Genomic DNA, 13,738 nt, shown 5'->3' on the forward strand with positions numbered 1-13,738 from the left:
TATATACCATGTTAAATGCACATCTAATTGAAAATCTGATTTTTTTTTTCAGTGAACCTGCATCGTATGTGTATTTTGAAGTGGACCTTGGGCCACATACATCAGGTACCATTGGCTTTGGAGGGATGGCTTTTTTCCATGTTTAGACAAGTGTGGAAAAAGTGTCCGGAAAAAAACTGACAATGGCATCAAAATCATGATGTAAAAGTAACGATGAGGGTATAAGGCTTTCCGATCTGAAAGAGTGCAACACTTTCTTGTGTTTTTATTTTTAGGCCTTAAAAGAGCTTTTCCGTATATGAACATCTGGTCAGTATTTCCAGTTTTTTCACCAAAAAAATTTAGCCTATTGCCACAATGCTGTATATATATACAGTGAAATCATTAAGGCGTCAGCAAAAACCTGCCGACGGCATCATTACCAAAGTCGAACTCTGGACAGATGCTTGATAAATGTACTAGCACGCGAACGCAAATGAATCTGATTAAGCGTCTCCCTATGAAACACCTGTGACTGTCTCTAATTGTAATTGCCCATTTATTTCCTGCAGTGCTGTATTATTGTCTAATTATGGTGATGGCCTCCAAATAATCATTAGCCGTGATAGACAAAATAAATTGAATTAGCTTCAAACATCGCCTGCTTCGGATAATCATACATGAAGGATTCCATTCAGTACATCAGTTCATTTATTCATATTTTGTTGGCGCTGATGCCGTCCTTGTGTAGCCTTGTGCAGGATGAGAAAGATCCATCTGCGGCGAGAGTCAGGTTAATCCTTGTGGACTCATACCCGGGATCCGGGAGTTCCTCATTGTGGGCCAAAGCACAATATCTCTTTCTAACGTGATTGAAAATGGCATTTGATACGGGGATATTACCTCACAAGACATGACATGGATCCATGCCAGAGCATGCAACACGCTGTGCCTGCATGGCTGCTCATTAAGACTGAACACAGACAAATGTGTGCACTAAGAGGAGGCCGTCGCAAACGTCCTATAGCGTGGCGGCCCGCTGAATGAAATCATTTTGATTGGCAGTGCACATCTGGAAGATTGCTTTTGTGTTATGTTTCCGCACGTTTAATCTCCCGTTTGCTGCTCACTCTGCCCCATAACACACATAGGCTACTTCACACACACACACACACACACACACACACACACACACACACACACACACACACACACACACACACACACACACACACACACACACACACACACAGGTCTATTTGTATAGTCTACTACACACATCTCATGTATTTGAATGTAGCAGTCGAACGGCCAGTCTCTCTCTCCCCCTGTGTGTGTGTGTGTGTATGTGTGTGTGTGTGTGTGTGTGTGTGTGTGTGTGTGTGTGTGTGTGTGTGTGTGTGTGTGTGTGTGTGTGTGTGTGTGTGTGTGTGTGTGTGTGTGTGTGTGTGTGTGTGTGTGTGTGTGTGTGTGAATACGTGTGTGTGTGCGTGCGTGCGTGCGTGCGTGTGTGTGTGTGTGTGGGGGGGGGGTAAAGATAAATGAAAAAAATCACATGAAAGACTAAATCCCTGGAGACATTGAGAAGTTTTACTTTAAAAGTCCTGATTACACTGTCGTTCCTTTTCTCAGCTCACGCAGGTAGCACTGTGCAGCATAATGATTTCGTTCAACATCCTTGAGGAAGGCTAAATATTCAAAACACTCACTGTATCTTCCAACCTATACATAATAAACTATTCACAGACCTGACCTGATACATGATTTTAAGCCAAACTTCACAGTGCAGTAGCAAATACAAGGTCCCAACATACGGCCGTGAAAGGACAAAATAGACTTTCTAAAAAGCAATAAGAGCACATATGAAACCCAAGGATGTTGGTACCAACAAAGGCTGTTTTGTAGTGAAACACCTCTGACTATTTTTTGGCCTCTTTTAAACAACGTCCCCTGTCAGATTATTTTATATTTTCTGAGAAAGTGAACTCGGAGGGAGATGCAAGGCCATTCTATTTGTATTGTGCATTTCATACACAATTGCAGTTCTGTGTTATACAATAAAAATAAATATAAAATATATAAATAAAAGCATACGAACATGGCAAGTGAAATAAAGATGAGGGCATGCAGTGGAAAGAAAAGGGGGGACAGATAAAAGCAAGAAATAGAGACAGACACAGACATCACTACATAATTCAAATTGAAGAAAAAAAAAACTAATTTAAGGCAAAAAAAAAAGGATTACTACGAGAAAGCATTAGAAAACAGCTTTGCCTTCAGTCTGGTTTTAAAGTGATACTGTCCCATTTTTGGAAATAAGCTTATTTTACACCTTTCCTTGAGTTGAATAATAGGGGTTTACCGTTCTCCTATACTTTCAACCGTTCTCTGGGTATGGCAGTGCATTTTACCTCCAAGCTAGCAGTTAACATTGAGTCCTATGAGACCAGCTGGTGGCTAACTGGTCTCATAGGACTCAATGTTTACGGCTAGCTTGGAGGTAAAATTTGCACTGCCATACCCAGAGAACGGTTGAAAGTATAGGAGAATGGTAAAACCCTATTATTTAACTCAAGGAAAGGTGTAAAATAAGCTTATTTCCAAAAATGGGACAGTATCAGTTTAAAACTATCAACGGTATGGCTGCATTTTACATCTAATAAAGAATGTATCAGTCTTGAGTAAGAGTTTGGCATGTACAGTAAGCGTCTCTACCGTTACAGGGTGTCTCCTTTTCATGTACTGCTGACTGCAAATACTTCAAAAAAACAAAACAAATGGGACATGCTCTGGGACTTGCTAATGTAAACAAACACCAACTCTCCAGCTCTCTTCTGTACTGAGATTGACATAGATAGTGTCAGGGAACAATAGAAGAAAGAGCAGTCGCGCTCCAAGGGCCTGAGAGAGGTCAGCTGGGGAGATAAAGTGAGAGACTTGGAGGCAGAGGTGATTCTCTGGTATTTGGAAATTTCAGAATGGCTGCGGCACAAACACAGGGTTATTATGAAATCCTTTTTAACTGACCCACGTACGGTACAAGATCTGAAGTCTTCCTGTACTGTCGTCTCTTGGGCTGAGGTGCAGCAGTTAAGATGTTATCTCCAATCGAGTCATTGGTTTCATAACCACAACATCAGTGGAGACTGAGGAACAGATTCGGAATGGGGTCAAAAAGATCGGGGTATTGGGAGGCTGAGCTGGGCGATTTGTAGCCTGGTTCACACCAGACGGTGTGTGTGTAGCTTTGGCGCCCCCTAGCGGAGCAGAGCTACACACACTACCGTCTGGTACACAGCCATAGAGCACGCTCCGTCTCCAACCAGAAAATAGGCTGAGAATTTATTGCTTCTGCAAGGCCTCCTTACCAACAAATTCCTTCAAAAACCTTCCTGTTAATCTTTAAAAAGTCAATATAGTCTCTAATCTGTCTTGTGACTCCTCAATGTGAGTTACCGTTTATATTATTATACACATCAAAGCCACCCTACCCCCCACCCTGGACCCCTACCAGTTCGCATACCGAGCCAAGCGATCCACGGAGGATGCAATCTGCTCTGCCCTCCATCCAGCCCTCACCCACTTGGACAATAAAGACTCATATGTGAGAATGCTGTTCATTGACTTCAGCTCAGCATTCAATACCATAATACCACAACAACTCATCAGAAAACTGGACAAACTAGGTTTCAGCACCTCCCTCTGCAACTGGCTGCTGGACTTCCTGATGCAGAGACCACAAGCAGTACGGGTAGGGAATAACACCTCAAGCACCCTGACCCTGAGCACGGGGGCTCCGCAAGGTTGTGTTCTCAGCCCCCTGCTGTTCACGCTGCTGACACATGACTGCACAACGACCCACAGCACTAACCATCTAGTGAAGTTTGCGGATGATACAACACTGGTGGGCCTCATCACTAAGGGCGATGAGACCCACTACAGAGAAGAAGTAGACCTGCTGGCCAGATGGTGCAAAGACAACAACCTCCTGCTGAATGTCAACAAGACCAAGGAGATTGTTGTCAACTTTCAGAGGGTCCAAAAACAACTGCCACCACTGACCATCGACGGTGATGCTGTGGAGAGAGTGAGCAGCACCAAGTTCCTTGGAGTGCACATCAGCGACGACCTCTCTTGGACCACCAACACTACATCACTGGCGAAGAAGGCCCATCAGCGTCTCTACTTCTTGCGCAAACTAAAGAAGGCAAGTGCTACACCCTCCATCATGACAACATTCTACAGAGGAACCATAGAGAGCGTCGTGTCCAGCTGCATCACAGTGTGGGGAGGAAGCTGCACGGAGAAAAACAGGAAGACACTCCAGCGTGTTGTGAACACAGCGAAGAAGATCATTGGAGTACCACTCCCCTCCCTGCAGGACATTTACACCGCACGCCTCACCCGGAAAGCACTGATGATCATCAAAGACACAAGCCACCCTGCACACAAACTGTTCAGCCTCCTGCCCTCTGGAAAGAGGTACAGGCGCCTCCGTTCCCGTACCACCAGGCTTGCAAGCAGCACGATGCATCAAGCAATCAAGATACTGAACACTCAACCCACTCTCCCTTCACTGTCAGCCTCTTGCCAGCCAGGCCACTGACAACGCTCCCCCCCCTCATCCCCACCACCATATCTGCGACTGAACATTCCACCTGCACTACTACATCTGTGACTGAACTTTCAACCTGCACTAACTCAAAACATACACATGCACACACACACACACACACACACACACACACACACACACACACACACACACACACACACACACACACACACACACACACACACACACAAGCACACTGCACTTTCTGCACTAAACCCAAACATACACACACTGACACACAACTCATACTCACACACATACACACACACACACACACACACACACATACACAGGTACACACACACAGACGCACACCGCACTTTCTACCTGCACTAAACACACACACACACACACACACACACACACACACACACACACACACACACACACACACACACACACACACACACACACACACAAAACACATACAAACACACACACACACACACATACTGCTGCTGGTGTATTTAATAAAAACCTTTTTTAATTATTTATTTCTTCAAATGCTACTATTACTATGTCAGAACGCTATAAAGGACTTTTAGAAAAAGAACAACAAAATACCTCCTCTTAATGTATGTTCTCTACAAGTCTTCTGTTGTCCAGTCTTGCACTTTAAATGTCTGTATGAGCAATGTCTACGTCCATACTGTCTATGTCCATGTATGAGTACTGTCTATGTCTATACTGTCTATGTCCTTACCTAGATTAGTCTATGTCTGCATGGGAGAGCAAGAAACGCAATTTCAAATTCTTTGTATGACCAGTGCATGTAAAGAAATTGACAATAAACTTGACTTGACTTGACTTGATATTGAAGAAATAAATGCTCCGTCTATTTTCTGGTTGGAGACGGAGCGTGCTCTATGGCTGTGTACCAGACGGTAGTGTGTGAAGCTCTGCTCCACCAGGGGGCGCCGAAGCTACACATACACCGTCTGGTGTGAACCAGGCTAGACAATTTGTAGGTGGTGGTTCAATCACTATAGACAGACTTGTGGCAATGGAGCAGGGCCACTGACAGCTTTGGCTGGGCCCGGGACAAAGTCATCTGAAAGGGCTCCCTCACCCAATACATGCAATGTATTGAGGACCCAATTTTGAGGCCCCCTTCCCCCTGGGCCTGGGACAGTTGACCCCTTTGTCCCCCCTTGTCGGCTTCCCTGCAATGGAGGTAGCCTATTGCAGTTTTTCTCGATTGCTTACACACATTTTTCGGAATCAGTTTTCGAATTCTCAAAACTCTACACACAAATTTCCAAACCTCACACACAACGGGCAAAACTCCTCACTACCTCTGAAAAATGCACGTCTTGTCTCAAAACAATGTACTCTCTTCTAAAAAGGTCATTTTGTTCTCAAATGACACACACAAGCAGTCATTTTAATACACTCTTATGTGAACCATTGAACACTAATATGCACAAGGTAAAACTCTGTACTCAACTTGAAACACAGTAGAAACTTATTTTCTTCAGTGTCCTACTTACTAAAGAGGGTATTTTTATGTAGTAAAATACTGAGATATTGTTTTTAGACTCGGAGGACACAGATGTGTATATATTTTGCATCTTTTTCTGACATTTAAAAAATTGCAATAATTTATTGTAAAATATTGGGTAACCACATGAAAGTGCAGTCTTGTATAACATATTTTTGAGTTCAAAAACTAAACAAATGTGTTTTCTCCTTGCATCCACTCATTTTTCATCAATATGAAATGCAATGTGTGTCCTTATGGGGTGATGATTTCAGATTGTAAACCGGTATGAAGAGAGTTTGCCCATGTGATGAGGAAGTGAACTTAGTATGGCAGTTGATTTTAGTATTTTGAATGACAGTGTGTTCAATGCAACAACCAGGGTTTTTCTTAATGAAAATTGTGTGTAATCCAGAAAATTGTGTGTAGTGGTTTGAAAAGAGTGTGTTTTAAAACTGAAATGTGAGTGTAAAGAAGGAATTGTGTTTAGTGTTCAGTGACATTGGTTAGGGGAGTAGGGAAATGGGTGAGATGTTCTGAGAATTGTGTGTGATGTACCAGAAATTGTGTGTAAGCATTCGAGAAAAACTGTATATAGCCAGGCCACGCCCTTCTAGTGACGCAAATATTTCAATAGCTGAAGTAGTACCTCATGATAGATGTCAGACAACTGTTTCCCAATCACATGCAAGGATTTTTGATAGAATACCATTGCAGACCTACGCTTATAGTGTAGCTCCAAACAGGGTTGCCAGATGAGGCTGCCAAGCCCAAAAATGCTCAAAACCCGCCTAGAAGCACAAAATCCTGCCCAATTCTATTGATTTCTATGGCAAAAATTGGGCGTCTTTGCCATTTTTACCCGCACACGGCCATCCTAAGCAGCCCAATTGGGCGGGAAACAGCCCAATCTGGCAACACTGGCTCCAAATGGATGTCTGTGGAACAAGGCGGAACCATTTAATTTGCCGAGTGTCAGGTTAGCTTCTTCAGGCTAAGGGGATAGTGCTTTATGATAACTGTAAACCAGCAAGCGGATTATATACACAGCCATCAACCTTGAGCTACCGTAGTTTGTGGCCTATTGTTAACAGGACAGTGACACCTGCTCCATCACAATGGATGTGTGGTGGGGAGGAGTGGTGTAGTCTACATGGAACACAGGTATACGCAGTATACCCACCTGAACATGTCAGGGATTTCAGTATACCCACCTAAAATTGATTGATTCAGTATTTAGAATAGCACAGTATACCCACTTCAAAAATGCTCAAATAGATATAGGTATACCCGCTTAAAAAAAAAGTAGCCTACACCACTGATGGGGAGGTCACGCCTCAATCTGTTTTCCCTCTCCAGTGGAGGTGGGTGGAACCTCTCTCTCTCCATCCATCCATTTTGATGTCACATCTATCGCCAGGGCCGGACGGGGAGAAATAGGACCTGGGCACTTTTGGCTTAAAGGGGCCCATCATAATTAGCGTTGCAGAACTGACTCACCAGTGGGCCCCGCACCCTCGTGGGCCCCTACTTTCAGAATTTCTGAAAATAGGGGCCCACTAGGGCGCTGGGCCCACCGCGAAAAGCCCACTATGCCAGATGGCCAGTCCAGCCCTGTCTATCGCTACGGTACAGTCTTCTCACTCGCAATAATATTTCCCAGAGAAAAGGTAATCTGTCAACCAAAATGCCACTTTAATTAGCTGCCAATCAGAGACAGATCAGACAGAAACCCAGAGTTGCCTGAGAATCACACGCATCCGTTAACTCGTGTCATTTGATAATGTCATTATGGCTAAGTAATGGATGTCATTATACTTGCAGAAGTCAAATCAATCAGTGGTTACTGTCAGAGGAATCTGTCACAGCTTGTTTGAAAGTACAAAAATACAGAAGTGGACTATCAGATATGGCAAATAGTGTCTTTTTGACCTTCAGCGACTTATAGTGATATATTCATTTAGCTCAGGTTATGCCCTACAAGAAAACTATGCAGGTCGTAGCTTAACAGTGTATTTCTAGGCAATAGGTTATTATTATTATGTCCTTGACAAAACGTTCTGAAAGCCAATGGATTCTTTTCTTTTACATTATTTTCTGATAGACTGGCCGGCAACTTAAATTGCAACAGCAAGTGCCATTACATGTGTGCCTTCATAAAACTTAATTTGTCATTTCAAAATATCCATTTCAACTCTCCATTTCATTTTTTACCTTGACCTTGGAATTAGGTGACATAATAGGTAGAATATTTGGTTCAATGACGACATGCAATATACATGCAAACCGGTCAGCACACCTGCTTGCAGTTATGGCCCTGTTCTGTTTAAAACTAATACATAATAATGACTATTATATGGCTTGATATGTATTCATATCAAAACAGCACTTTATTTGTTTGTTGTTTTGATTTGATTTTCATGCAGTTGTTCATTTGTACATGTCACAAAAAAGTACTCTCAAATGTTTCTCTCTTCCATATTTATTTTTCTGTCTATGAACAGTATGCTCTACAATTGACTTGACTTTCGCCAGCTGGTATGTTCGACCTTCGTTTTCATCAGTGGCGTGCACAGACAATTTGGGGGGCAGGTGCTGAAGGGAGGGAGTTAGAGGCATGTGGAACTTCCGCTTGCCTTACCAGGCTACAGATATATTATAATCTATTATTATAATCTATAATATATTATAATATATAGATATATTATGTATAGGGGGCCATTATTGTCACATGCTTTTTATCTTGAAACATTGTAGATTATCATGTTAACATGGATCACTGTATATACATTGTGACAAAAGTCTTTCAAAATGGGCATTTTTTGTCCCGTAGGGCAAACGGGCAGGTGCTTTAGCACCACCTCATCCCTATATCCCTACAGTGCACGATTGTGATTCAAACTGTTGGGCTTCCCCATAGTCTCCACAGACACGTGAAGTTCTTTTAGGTTGCAAAACCTACAGAGATGATCTTAACAGGGATGACTACAATCAAAATCCAGGACAAGTAGTCTGGATGGGTTTTAAACATTTAGGGCAGTCTTGCTTGCAATTCAGTGTGACTGTTTGCAGTGCTGCAGTGCCTGAAAGTTTGACTCCTCAAACTGTATCCACTTCACTCCAAGGTTGTGTACACTCCTCCCCTGTCACTTGCTCTTTTATAAAGGCTATATTTTCTGTGTGCTTGGCTTTTATTGCCATCTCTCTAAGCTGTGAGTGTTTTATTGTTGATTGCAAGGTCCTGGGACTTTTTTCTCTTTTTTTATACCAATGCTGTTTTATTGCTTGTGCTTCTTTAATTACCTGCTTGCCTATTTGCCTCTTCGTGGCTTGCTGTGTTCCCGAGCCACCAGCAATGTAGTCGCAGAATAGGGTATCCTCTCGAGAGCTGAAAAGAATGGAGTGGAATAGGAATAGTGCCTCAAACCGCTTCTTCAATTAAGAGCACACACACGCACACGCACACACACACACACACACACACACACACACACACAAGCAATCTCGTGCGCGCGCACACACACACACACACACACGCACGCACACACTTACGCTCACACACACACACACACAGACACACACATACAAAGATTGCACACGCATACACTCTAAACCTCAATTTATGAAGAATGCATGAGAATTCATAATTTCCAATCATCAGCCTTTCCTCCTTCTCTTCCCTCCTCTATTTAATATGGCTCGCTCGGGTCTGCAATTACAGCCCTGGAATAATGAGGGGAACAGAAAACATATAGTTTACACAGGGGTGTTTAAAAGAAATTATGCGCCATTGTCAGCACATCGTACATTTTTAATTAGTGTTCCGGGCTTGGTTGGTTACCTTCCAGGGATTGCATTGCTTTTGGAGAACTTTTTTTTTTTTTTCCTGCTGTGTCATCTCCAATTAAGGGTGACTTTCATCTGTGAAAGATTTGCACACACACAATCAAAAAGTCTATGTACGATGGTGTCATTTTTAGATGCGTCCCAGCATCTCTATAAGAGGGTCTGTCTGTCCGTCCGTCCGTCCGTCTGAAACGCATTCCTGAAACGCATTCCTTCAATTGTTCCTTCCTGTGGCCACAAGGCGGCAGAGTTGGCATTTTGGACCGGAGCGAATGCGTGCAAGCCAAAACGGCCACAAGGCGGCAGAGTTGGCATTTTGGACCGGAGCGAATGCGTGCAAGCCAAAACGTAGGCCATATGATATGTTACCAAACCGGCAAGACTGATTGCATTGTGAGATAACTGAGGGGGCCATTCAATTTTCGGCATTGTTTTGCGTTTGGACAATGGGAGGCAACTTTATTTTGGTTCGTCAGAGACTCGCGGAAATGACGATTTAGAAGTCGGCAGGCAGTTTTTGACACAGATGTTTGTGCTCGGATAGTGGGGCGTTTGCATTGCATAACGCTCCACGACACGGAACCGTACTTAGTTGACAGGCTATCCGCAGCGCATACAGCTCTTCCTCTAAACGGGGACCTGTAACATTCGGTTAGCTTTTCTCCTTTCATATCACATTTTCCTTTCTGCTTGGATCGAGGGCGTTTGCATTGCATAACGCTCCACGACATGGAACTGTAATTAGTCGACAGCCCGCAGCGCCTCTAAACGTGGACTTTTTTTTCTTTCATAACATTTCACATTTCCTCCGCTTTTGTCCAGTCCACAAAATCGGGTTCAGGCGTCTGTGTGTAGCCTACGAAAAAGGGAGGCTGCCTTTTAATATTCCCAGCGAGTTTACTTCTGCCTTTTCAGTGAGTATCCTAGTCAGTGTGCGCTGCGCTCTGAAACATGGTGCTAGACAGCTGGGCCATTTGACATACGGTGTGTTACTCGTAGGCTACAAAGGGAGGTTCTTTCGTTGGCGGGCTACCCCACAGGTGCTTTCCGTTGCGCTCAGAGAGAGCACGGGAGAGAACGCGTCTTTCGTAATTGCTTTGCAGTCGTGTGAATTTGGTAAACTCTGGCACGGAAGCTCACTGCTTTGTGCCTTGACGGTGAAGCTGGTATTGAAAAATAAGCACATAATTCACCTGTAGGGTGAACCCATAAGCGCATGATTGACCCAAATGGTTTTATTTATTTATTATTTGTCGATGTTTACATTCTTTCCCACATGCACATGATGCTAAAATGGCGTGATACTAAAGGTTGATACTAATAAATGTCTAGTAATTTGTAATGTAGCCTACTTGATCTATGTGACATTTGAAATCATATGGTTCTTTTCCAAATCCAAGAATGATAAGCTTATTATAGCCTAAACTGCAGAAAATAAAGCAATGTCTCGCCATTTTGCTGCCTGCCATATTATTTGCAGTTTCCATGGGCAATATGACCAATAAACAAAAAGTACATCCTCAGGGGGGCGTTGACAGGTTAGGAGGAAGCCAAGGGGGAGTTTGGGGGAAACAAATGGCATAGTCGGAACTGGCATAGAGGGGCGCATCTGTTGTCCGCCTGTCGGCCTTGTTTTTTCAAAGGACAGAAAGAGTGCCTTGCACCAGGGGAAGCCAGAAAAAAAGCATTATAGTCTTCCATTGAAAGTCATCCTTTACGGATGTTAGGGATGTGATTTCATTCGATTAATTACTAACTGACCACCCTGTTGATATATAAAAATCTAGCTACAGAGCTCAATGTATTCATATCCATGGCGGCGCCATTATTTCTCCACTTGTCAATTCTCTACTCACTAAGGTGAATGGGGCGCATGAGTCTGCATATTTTGTAGAATAGAATCTCACTTACCTTGAAGCACGTAGCACTGGAGTATGACTACATATATGCCTGCATGTAACAGCAAATAAGGAGCACAAGGAAAGAAGACAAAAATGTTGGAAATAAAATAAAATCATAAAAAAATGAATAAACTGTAGATAGGCTACATATTATTTGATAGGATGCCATGTGCATATAAATAACAGAGTACAGAATTTTTTTTTTTTTAAATGGATGAGAATGCAAATGTCTGTCAAATGACAGTTTATGAAGCATCCACTTCCACCTATCCGGACAAAATATAGTCATTTCTGTAGAATGCATTAGTCACACACACACAAACAAAAAAACATTTCAATTCAAGGTGAGGACTGTTGGTGTGGGAGTGTAAAAAGTGTGACAGCATACAGTACAGGCACACAGGGTGGGACACAGGCCTGATAGTAGAAGAAAGTTCTGAGCCTGAAACTTAAAACATTATTGAAATAATACATATCTTATGATAATGGCACATTTTATTCTACCAAACAAACTCTCAAGCCAGAAATGTAGACACTGAACCTAAGTAGCCTACTGTGAGCACAGGGGATATCTTACAGGCCATAAGAGAGACCACGGTGGAGTAATGTAGCTAACAAGGTGGGAAGCAATGGAAGAAACGGGTGGTCCGTGTTCATCTCTTTCCGTATCTACCCTTGCCCAAGGTAACCCGTGTACTGCAGTTATCTGGGCAGGTGTGCTACAAGGCCCCGCGGGGAAACCTATTGAAAATATCAACCACCACCACCGCTATCAGGATCCACTCCCTCACCCTGCAGCTCAGGACGTGTGTGTGTGTGTGTGTGTGTGTGTGTGTGTGTGTGTGTGTGTGTGTGTGTGTGTGTGTGTGTGTGTGTGTGTGTGTGTGTATGTCTGTGTCTGTGTGTCTGTGTGTCTGTGTGCGTATGTGTGTGTCCACTCATGTGTGTGCCCGTGTGTCTGGTGGGCAAGACAAAGGAAGGTGCGATAAATTAAAGGCCGTTGTTGGAATCAGCAAATAAATCACAGCGTTGTTGTGGAGGTACTGAAAACAAATTGCCTGTGCAGATGGGTTGAGGTCTAGTAACGTGCTCACACCTCGCATCGCAATAAAGATACCCTCTCTGCTTTGACAACGTATTGCTGTTCAGACAGAGCATCGTGGTGAGCAATGGTTTAATTCTTCATGTTCAATTTTCCCTCTTCTGCTTAATTAAGAGAGCCAAAGTGAGGAGGGAAATGGTGGATAAAATAGTCTCTGCTGACTTTCTCAGCCATTGCGATGCAATTCATCCTGAACCCTACATTATGTGAGTATGTTCCGTTAGAGCCGTTCAGATCAATTGCAGCCCCATGGTTTGGACGTCCTTGTTAGATTCTGTACACATCGGCAATGCAAATGTATCATAAAGACTAATTATTTCTGAGATGACGGGTAGAATTTGAATCGACTGGGTTGAAAGGGACTTTCAAACACTGGTATGGGTTGACCAATGTAAAGAACTTACCCCGCAGTACAACATGTAGCCTATGTGTATGTCAGTGGATATGTAGGTCTATGTAAATGTTTTGACTGAGTGAAAATACTGTGGTCTGGAGTGCTCTAAAACCGGGGTAGTTCTAAAACGTTTTTCTGAGCTTGATAAGAAGTTCAGAATTATGAAATATACTAAAGATGTTAACTTCATAGAGAATGTAAATGCAATGCCGATGTATTTTTACACATAATAATTTGCAGGGAATGGGTAACACATTGACATGTAAAAGATTCCAACGAAGATGTCATTGATTATTAATAATAAACCACTAAATATTGCTACAACTTGCTATTGGAGAACTATTTGCTTCGGCCCAACTACTAATAAGGACAATTTTAATATAGCCTACCCATACTTTGTTGCTGCATCACACACTTTAAA

The sequence above is a fragment of the Engraulis encrasicolus genome, chromosome 18 (genome assembly GCF_034702125.1).
Source record: "Engraulis encrasicolus isolate BLACKSEA-1 chromosome 18, IST_EnEncr_1.0, whole genome shotgun sequence".
NCBI lineage: Eukaryota > Metazoa > Chordata > Actinopteri > Clupeiformes > Engraulidae > Engraulis > Engraulis encrasicolus.